Below are 9,451 nucleotides of genomic sequence, written 5' to 3' on the forward strand. Positions count from 1 at the left end.
AAAGTGTTCAACAAGAACCACAAATCAATACTCCTTCTGCAGAGGATATTGATAAATGTAAATACATAAATTACAATAAATTATGCAATATTATGAAACTGAAATGAAATGAAAAATCTTGATGAGATATTTTCATATAATGTTACAATGACATCATGAATAAAGAAGATGATCTGGAACCAAAATCTGTCATTGAATATCAAAATAGACGTGATTGAACTCAACAGAAAGGAGCAATACGAGCTGAATTAGAATCGCTCAATAAAAGAAAAGTTTTTGGATCAATCGTTATCACTTTTAAAGATGTGAAACAATGGGATACAAATGAATTTTTATCCGAAAAGAAATGTGCAAATGAAGTTACAAGGCAAAACTAGACTTGTAACTCAAGATTTCCCACAAAGACCAGAAATGAATTAGGAGAAAAACTTATCCTCCTATAATGAATATAATTACTTATTAGATACTTAATCAACCTGGTAGTTATTTAAATGCATCTCATGGATGTTGTTACTACTTATCTGTATGGATCACTTAATAGTGATATATATATGAATATACCTGAAGGGTTAAGGTATCATAAGCATCTAATGCAAAACCCAAGGGAATATATTCCATTAAATCACAAAGATTTCTAAATGGGTTTATACAATCGGGACGTATGTGGTATAATCGATTAAATTACTACTTGATAAGAAAAGGGTATACATATAAACTTATTTGCACGTGTGTTTTATAAAAATAATGTTCGGATATGTGATCATAGCTGTTTATATCAATTATCTTAAATAAAGAAATCTATGAAGCCATTCAACTTCTAAAGAAAGATTTTAAAATAAAAAAAAAATCAAGTATTACGTTGATTTACATATTGAGAATATAACTAATGACTTACTTATACATCAAACAACTTATACCGAAAAGATTTTAAAATATTTTAATATGGACAAGACAAAAACCATTAAGTACTCATATGGTTGTTAGATCTTAATATTGATACTAATCCATTTCATCCTCTAGAAGATCATGAAGATCTTCTTTGTTCAGAAGTTCCATATTTTAGTGCAATTGGGGCTCTTATGTATCTTACAAATTATACAAGATCTGACATTTCTTTTGCAGTTAATTTGTTGACAAGGTTCAGCTCAGCCCCTACCAAAAGACATTGGAATGGGATCAAACAAATAGTTTGATACCTTTGGGGAACTACTGATTTATAATTATTTTATTCTAACAACTCGAAACAAGATTTGTTTGATTATACAGATGCAGATTATTTATCTGATCTACATAAAGCTAAATCTCAAACTGGATATGTATTCCTAAATGGAGGCACCGCAATATCATGACGTTCTCAAAACAAACACTTGTTGCAACATCATCAAATCATGCCGAAGTGATTGCATTACATGAAGCTACTCGGGAATGATTTTAGTTAAGATCAATGATACAAATCATTATTGATTCTTGTGGACTAGAACGCTATAAAAGCCCAACAACTATCTATGAAGATAATACAGCTTACATAGTACAAATGAAAGAAGAGTATCAAAAATGACAGAACAAAACATAAATGCTGACGAGGCGCTAAAGCTATAAACGGTCTTAACGGTCATAAGTTTGATGGAAAAGAATGGTATATTGGTAAGGCTCAGAAAAAGACTGAAAGGGAATAGGAATTGAAACAACAGTTTGAGCAAACCATGAAGGAGACTGTAGACAAATCACATGGGTCAAACTTGTACATAAAAGATTTAGATGATACAGTTTCAGATGAAAACCTCAGATTCTTCTCATATACTCAAGATCTCGTAAAAGACAACCAGATTAAAATGAGATACGTTCAATCAACAACTCTGCTGATCTTTATACCAAAGCACTGTCAATCGCTGTTTTCAAAACATACGTTCACAATATTGGCATGAGGCAAGTTCAAAAGATGTGACGACTCAGCGTTGTCTACTTGAGGGGGAGTCAACTCTATGCTGCACTCTTTTTCCATTAGCTAAAGTTTTATCCCACTGAGTTTTCTTTAGCAAGGTTTTTAACGAGGCAGTATTAATTGCTCTTTAAAAAAAAAAAAAATTACCATCCAAGGGGGAGTGTTGTAAATTTAGTAGTTAAATATGGATGGTAATTAGTCAAATATGGATAGTAAAATTTGTACTATATATATGTGCATAATGTAAGTTACAAAAATACACATATACATTAAATACATCACACCTCTTTTCAACCTCTTTCTCTCCTATATCTTCTACAACACATCTCTCTTTTATTAGTTCTTTCAATTTGAATATATTGAACTAGACCACTAAAGGTAGTTATAAGCCTACTGAAATATAACACAATTAAATTTTTAAAAAAAATACTGGATACTTACCCAAAATTTACCAACAAAAAACGCATCAGTTTTTAGGGTATCCCGTAAGGAGTTATCTCAGTTTTTAGGGTTCCACATAAACAATCAAAAAACGCATCTCTCTTCTTTTCTTCCAAAGTCGTTTCTTCAATGCACCACAAGATGGTTATAATTAGATTGCACGCTACTAACAACTTTGTGCAAATAAATAACCAAAAGCTTCATATAAGGTTTCATATGTAGATGAAACTGATTTTAAAGATGAGGAGGTTAACTTGATGGTACGTTGATTTTCTTTATGTAATTAATGTTATTGAAATGTGTTTTAACATTGGGATTATTTGTTGGCATCGCTAGGTGGACCTGCATAAAGTTGTTGACTTGTGCTTTATTGATTTGATGCAGATGCCTATATGAGTGTGTTGGTATCTATTAGTCTTAAAGAAATAATGAGATCATTTAAAAATTAGGAGTTCCTCTGAAATTGAAGGGTTTTTGTTCAATACTCCACAAACGCACCGCATCAAATTCTTCCCCAATTATGTGTCACGATAATCCTAAATCGTCCCAATTGTATGCTTTCAACAAAATTAGGGTTCCTCTGAAATTGAAGGGTTTTTGTTCAATACTCCACAAACGCACCGCATCAAATTCTTCCCCAATTATGTCTCACGATAATCCTAAATTGTCCCAATTGTTGATACGCAAACCCTAGAAATATGATAAATCCGTTAATGAAATCACATCAACATAATTTGTTGGATTCAGTAAATCAAATCAGTTGGTAATTTGGTATGTCTTTGATTTCTTAGTTTATTTAATGTATTCACTTAAAAAAACCCTAATTAAGGTACTTTTCTCATCTTTTAACTTAATTTGTTTTTGAATATTTGAATCGTGAAGTAGATTACTCATCATATAATCAATCTATATGAATGTTGTATATGATCTATTGATTGTGTGAGAGGTTAAAGATGCAGCAGCAAGATCGAATACGGAAGGTATGATTGTTGATTGATAGAGCTTTTTCACAAGATAGAAAGCATGGAGAATTATCTGGATTTGGATTATTTATTTTAATAGGTGAAAATATATTTATATTCTTTGTTTATATTTCTAAATTGTTGCTTATTATGCAGTTCGTTAGACCTTTGAGATCGTCACAAAGTTCCTACATTTGTGTATCTATTGTGGGCTAGCTTGCATATTGTATTTTGAGTTTGACTTTTAAGCTCAAAAGATCAATTTGACTCACAAAGTCGATGCAACACGTTTCGTTTTTAATACAAATTTGATAACCAGGTTAACAGTCATAAGATGGAAAACATTAATGTAAAGTTTCATGGTATTCAAATTCTATATATTCGATGTACTGTAAAATGAAGCTGTAGAATCTGGTTCAAATTGTAACATTAATGTCGTATATTGTACATTTTTCCTATATATAATGTGTTTACTTTTCAAAAAAAAAAAAAAAAAAAAAATTATGGTAAGTGGATGTTGGTTCCATGTTTAATAGATAGATAATGGTTTCAGAGAACAGTAGAACAATGACTTAGGAAAGAAAGGGATGAGGAGAGGAAGAAACTAAAAGAGAGAAAAGCAAATGGACTTCCAGAATTCGATAGGCGTATTGACGACACTTGAGTAACCGGGGATCCAGTTTGTGTGGTCAACAACGGTTAAGTGTTTTTTTTTTTTTTTTCTTTCAAATCTCACTAAAATTGGATTTTTTGTGGGTTGTTAGCCATAGGCCATTAAATAGTCTTTGTCACTATTATTTATCTTCTGTTTTGTTTAGTATGTTATGTTAATAATCTTGTTTTAAACAATATTTCAGTTCTCTGCATTATTTATTGAAGTTTGGGTTGGGGTATGTCCTTTACGGGCAAATTGGAAGATATAGTCTTATTGAGTTTTGTTCGCTATTTTCAGCCAATAATTTTTCAACAAATGAAGTAGGTATTCGTCCAATAAGAGCGGGTAGGGCAAATTGTGTAACGAGCTAAAAATGAAAACTTTTATCTGAAATGTTCCGTTCATAATGATTATAAACGTTTCATATTAATTGATTTCGTTGCGAGGTTTTGACCTCTATATGAGACGTTTTTCAAAGACTAAATTCGATTTTTAAAACAACCATAACCTTTATTTTATCGTTAAAGGTTTTAAAAACATTACGACGATTATCAAATAATGATAATCTAAAATATAGCGTTATCACATGACCATTACATAATGGTTTATAATAATATTACACAACAATATATGTCTTCGAATGCAGTTTTTAAACAATATTATACAAGCATGCTGATTCCAACTCTTGTCCATAAATTAGCATGCAACAGCGGAAGCTCTTAATAATCAACTGAGAATAAACATGCTTAAAACGTCAACAAAAATGTTGGTGAGTTATAGGTTTAACCTATATATTTATCAATTCGTAATAATAGACCACAAGATTTTATTTCCATTTCTCATAAACAACATGCAATCTGCATAAAAATTATTCATATGATGAACACCTGGTAACCGACATTAACAAATGCATCTAGAATATCCCAAATATACAGGTACACTCATCTGTATATAAAATCGAAGTACTAAAGCATCCATAACATGGATGGGGTTTGTTAGGCCCATAGATCTATCTTCAGGATTCGCGTCAATTTGGGGGTCTGTTCTCAAATTCTTAGTCTACCAAGCTGAAAGGGTGATATCTGGTATAATGATTCAATCATAGAATATACTTTCAAGTACTTGTGTCTATTTTGTAAAACATTTATAAAACTGCATGTATTCTCATCCCAGAAATATTAGATTTTAAAAGTGGGACTATAACTCACTTTCACAGATTTTTCCTTCGTCGAAAATAAGACTTGGCCACGAGTCGATTCACGAACCTATAACAAATATATACATATATATTAAAGTATGATCGAAATATATTTACAATAATTTTATTATGTTTTAACGATTTAAGTTTGTTAAGTTAGCAGTCCAACGTTAGTAATCTACAACTAGTTGTCCACAGTTAGATGTACAGAAATAAATCTGGATATATTATCTCGAATCAATCCACGACCCAGTGTATACAAGTCTCAGGCTAGATCACAACTCAAAGTATATATATTATTTTGGAATCAACCTCAACCCTGTATAGCTAACTCAAGCATTACTGCATATAGAGTGTCTATGGTTGTTCCCAAATAATATATATAGATGGGTCGATATGATATGTCAAAACATTGTATACGTGTCTATGGTATCCCAAGATTACATAATATATGTTAGAATACATGTATAATACAATATAAGTTAGTTAGGATATGGTTAGTATAAATTTTTGTCAATTCATCCCGTAGTCAAATTAACCATTTTTAACCAATTTTGTTTTACCCATAACTTCTTCGTTTTAAATCCGTTTTGAGTGAATCAACTTGCTATGGTTTCATATTGAACTGTATTTTATGAAACTAAACAGAAAAAGTATAGGTTTATAGTCGGAAATACAGGTTACAAGTCGTTTTTGTAGAGGAAGTCATTTCAGTCGAAAAAACGACGTATTGATGACCATTTTGTAAAACATATTTCAACTTTGAGTTTAACCATGATTTTTGGATATAGTTACATGTTCATAAGAAAAATCATTTTCCCAGAAGAACAACATTTAAATCAAAGTTTATCATAGTTTTTAATTTTTTTTTTTTTGAAAGGCAATGTTAGTGGTTAGAGTTAATTCACGAAAATCCCCCCCCCCCCCCCCCCCCCCCCCCGAGACTCGAACCCTTGATCTCCTCGAACACCATGTTAACATGGTGACCAATGAGGCAAAGCCCCATTGGCATCATAGTTTTTAATTATCTAACCCAAAACAGCCCCCGGTTTCACTACGACGGCGTATGTCCGGTTTTACGGTGTTCTTCGTGTTTCCAGGTTTTAAATCATTAAGTTAACATATCATATAGATATAGAACATGTGTATAGTTGATTTTAAAAGTCAAATTAGAAGGATTAACTTTGTTTGCGAACAAGTTTAGAATTAACTAAACTATGTTCTAGTTATTACAAGTTTAAATCTTCGAATAAGATAGTTATATATATATGAATCGAATGATGTTATGAACATCATTACTACCTCAAGTTTAGTAGGTAAATCTACTGGAAGTGACAAGAAATGATTTAGCTTCAAAGGATCTTGGATAGCTTGAAAGTTCTTGAAGTAGAATCATGACACGAAAACAAATTCTAGTAAGATTTCTACTCGAATTAAGATTGTTATAGTTATAGAAATTGAATCAAAGTTTGAATATGAGTATTACCTTGAATTAGAATGATAACCTACTGTAAATAACAAATGTTTCTTGATCTTAGATGATTACTTGGAATGGATTAGAAAGCTTGGTAGTAGACTTCCAAACTTAAAAGTATTCTTGATTTTATGAAACTAGAACTTAACTAGAACTTATAAAATTTATGAAGGACACTTAGAACTTGAAGATAGAACTTGAGAGAGATTAATTAGATGAAGAAAATTGAAGAATGAAAGTGTTTGTATGTATTTTTGGTCGTTGGTATATGGATTAGATATAAAGGATGTGTGAGTTTGTTTTCTTGTAAATAATTCATGAATGATTTATAATATTTTTATAATTTTGTGAGATATTTCATGCTAGTTTCCAAATGATGGTTCCCACATGTTTGATGACTCATTAAGGGCTACTAAGAACTGATAATTAGAGTATATATACCAATAGTAAATACATTTAGAAGTTGTGTATTGTACGAGTACGAATACGGGTGCATACAAGTAGAATTGTTGATGAAAATGAATGAGAATGCAATTGTAAGCATTTTTGTTAAGTAGAAGTACTTTGATATATGTCTTGAAGTCTTTCAAAAGTGTACTAATACATCTTAATATACTACATGTATATACATTTTAACGGAGTCGTTAAGTCATCGTTAGTCGTTACATGTAAGTGTTGTTTTGAAACCTTTAAGTTAACGATTTCATTTAATGTTGTTAACCCAATGTTTATTATATCTAATGAGATATTAAATTATTACATTATCATGATATTATGATGTATGAATATATCTTAATGTGATATATATACATTAAAATGTTGTTACAACGATAATCGTAACATATATGTCTCGTTTCGAAATTCTTAAGTTAGTAGTCTTGTTTTACATATGTAGTTCAATGTTAACACACTTGCTAATATATTTAATTATCATTTTATCATGTTAAATATAGTGTAACAATATCTTAATATGATACATATGTATTTAGTAAGACGTTGTTATAACGATAATCGTTATATATATCGTTTCGAGTTTCTTAACTTAGTAGTCTCATTATTATGTATATAACTCATTGTTAATATACCTAATGAGATACTTACTTATCATAATATCATGTTAACTATATATATATATATATATATATATATATATATATATATATATATATATATATATATATATATATATATATATATATATATCATATGGTTTTTACAAGTTTTTAACGTTCGTGAATCGCCGGTCAATTTGGGTGGTCAATTGTCTACATGAAACCTATTTCAAATAATCAAGTCTTAACAAGTTTAATTGCTTAACATGTTGGAAACATTTAATCATGTAAATATAGTTTTCGTTTAATATATAATCATGGAAAAATTCGGGTCACTACATTATCATATGTGTTGAAACATGTAAGGTGCGTACAACTTTTTCCCCCAAATATATCATAATTAAGCTATTTTCATGTTTTTACCCATTTGACTTGTTAGAGATAATAGATAATTGGAATTGATAATGTTTAAGTAAATGGGTCAGAATTGCCATGTTTACTTTTTAGGGTCATTACAATATTAAATTAACTTAAATTTCTTATTTATGTATTGATAGGGGTGAAGACCTGTTTATTTCTGTTTGGAATCTTCATCGTTCTCCGACACCTTGGGTAGATGCGGATAAATTTAATCCCGAAAGGTGGCCTTTGGATGGACCTAATTCCAACGAGACCAACAAAAACTTCAGGTATTCATTAATGTAATCTTGTCTTCAAAGGTACTTGTGTTAATTTGTCTCCAAACTTAAGAAGTTCGTTGTTATGACCTGTTTCAGTTACTTGCCCTTTGGTGACGGACAAAAGAAAGGTGTCGGCGACATGTTTGCTTCGTTTGAGGTAATAATATTTATATATACGGTGACCAATTATCTATGCCCTGATTTATGCTTCTAAAAGTTCATAGTGGGAAATCAAAGTTTAATCGTTTTAAGATACTTGTGTCTGCAGGCCATAGTAGCAGTCTCGATGCTTGTTCGTAGATATAAATTTCAAATGGCATTGGGAGCACCTCTTGAAGTCACATTATCCTTATTCTCTATAATCTTATTCTATCGAATTAAATCTAAAAATGTGACAAATAGCTCATTTCATATTAAGACGTATTATGGCTTAGAAAAACAGTTTGGTTAGACGTTAAGGAAAGTTTAAAAAAAAAATTTGTGTGACAGGCAAAATTAAAATATTTTACGGCTCCGTTTGTCTCATGTCAGAGCTGAATGTATCACACGGGTTAAAAGTTTTTGAATGTTTACTTAAATGTTTACATATTGGCTTGTGCAGTTTGTGGAAGTGACAACTTGGGTGTGTTGGTAATAGGTTAATGGGTTTGTGGCAATATGGCCATATGGGTCGGGTTTAGTCATTTTAGTATGAAAACATGAAGACACCTTAGTGTGTTGGTAATAGGTTAATGATTATGTGGCGATATGGCCATATGGGTCGGGTCGAGTGAGGTTGACTTGAGAACACGCTGGTACGTTATTAGACTTTTATTTCTTTAGGCTCCAGGGTTCACGTGGAAATCTTTATGTATATTCATATATAAGCTTAACCACTATGATGAAACCTATTGTTGAGGCTGTCGATGATCTAAATGCCCTTCTCTAGGTAACTTTCAGCTTCTTTTATCCAAAATTTGATAACAAGTTGCAAGCAAATCATACCTAATTTAATTATATTATAATTATATTATTGTGTGACCAATTTGGTTTACATTAGGAAGAAGA

At 30.8% G+C, this 9,451-nt stretch overlaps 2 long non-coding RNA genes across 2 annotated transcripts; both read left to right on the forward strand.

Annotated features, from left to right (window-relative positions):
* The first annotated feature begins 2,417 nt into the window (after window positions 1-2,417).
* Window positions 2,418-4,065, forward strand: LOC139844061 (uncharacterized). The gene is made up of 3 exons (XR_011757802.1): window positions 2,418-2,643; window positions 2,768-3,445; window positions 3,899-4,065. It is a non-coding gene; the product is annotated as an uncharacterized lncRNA (long non-coding RNA).
* A 4,149-nt stretch (window positions 4,066-8,214) lies between these two features.
* On the forward strand, window positions 8,215-9,072 carry LOC139904432 (uncharacterized). The gene is made up of 3 exons (XR_011778792.1): window positions 8,215-8,413; window positions 8,501-8,561; window positions 8,673-9,072. It is a non-coding gene; the product is annotated as an uncharacterized lncRNA (long non-coding RNA).
* The last annotated feature ends 379 nt before the right edge of the window (window positions 9,073-9,451 follow it).

This window comes from Rutidosis leptorrhynchoides, chromosome 4, assembly GCF_046630445.1.
Source record: "Rutidosis leptorrhynchoides isolate AG116_Rl617_1_P2 chromosome 4, CSIRO_AGI_Rlap_v1, whole genome shotgun sequence".
Taxonomy (NCBI): domain Eukaryota; kingdom Viridiplantae; phylum Streptophyta; class Magnoliopsida; order Asterales; family Asteraceae; genus Rutidosis; species Rutidosis leptorrhynchoides.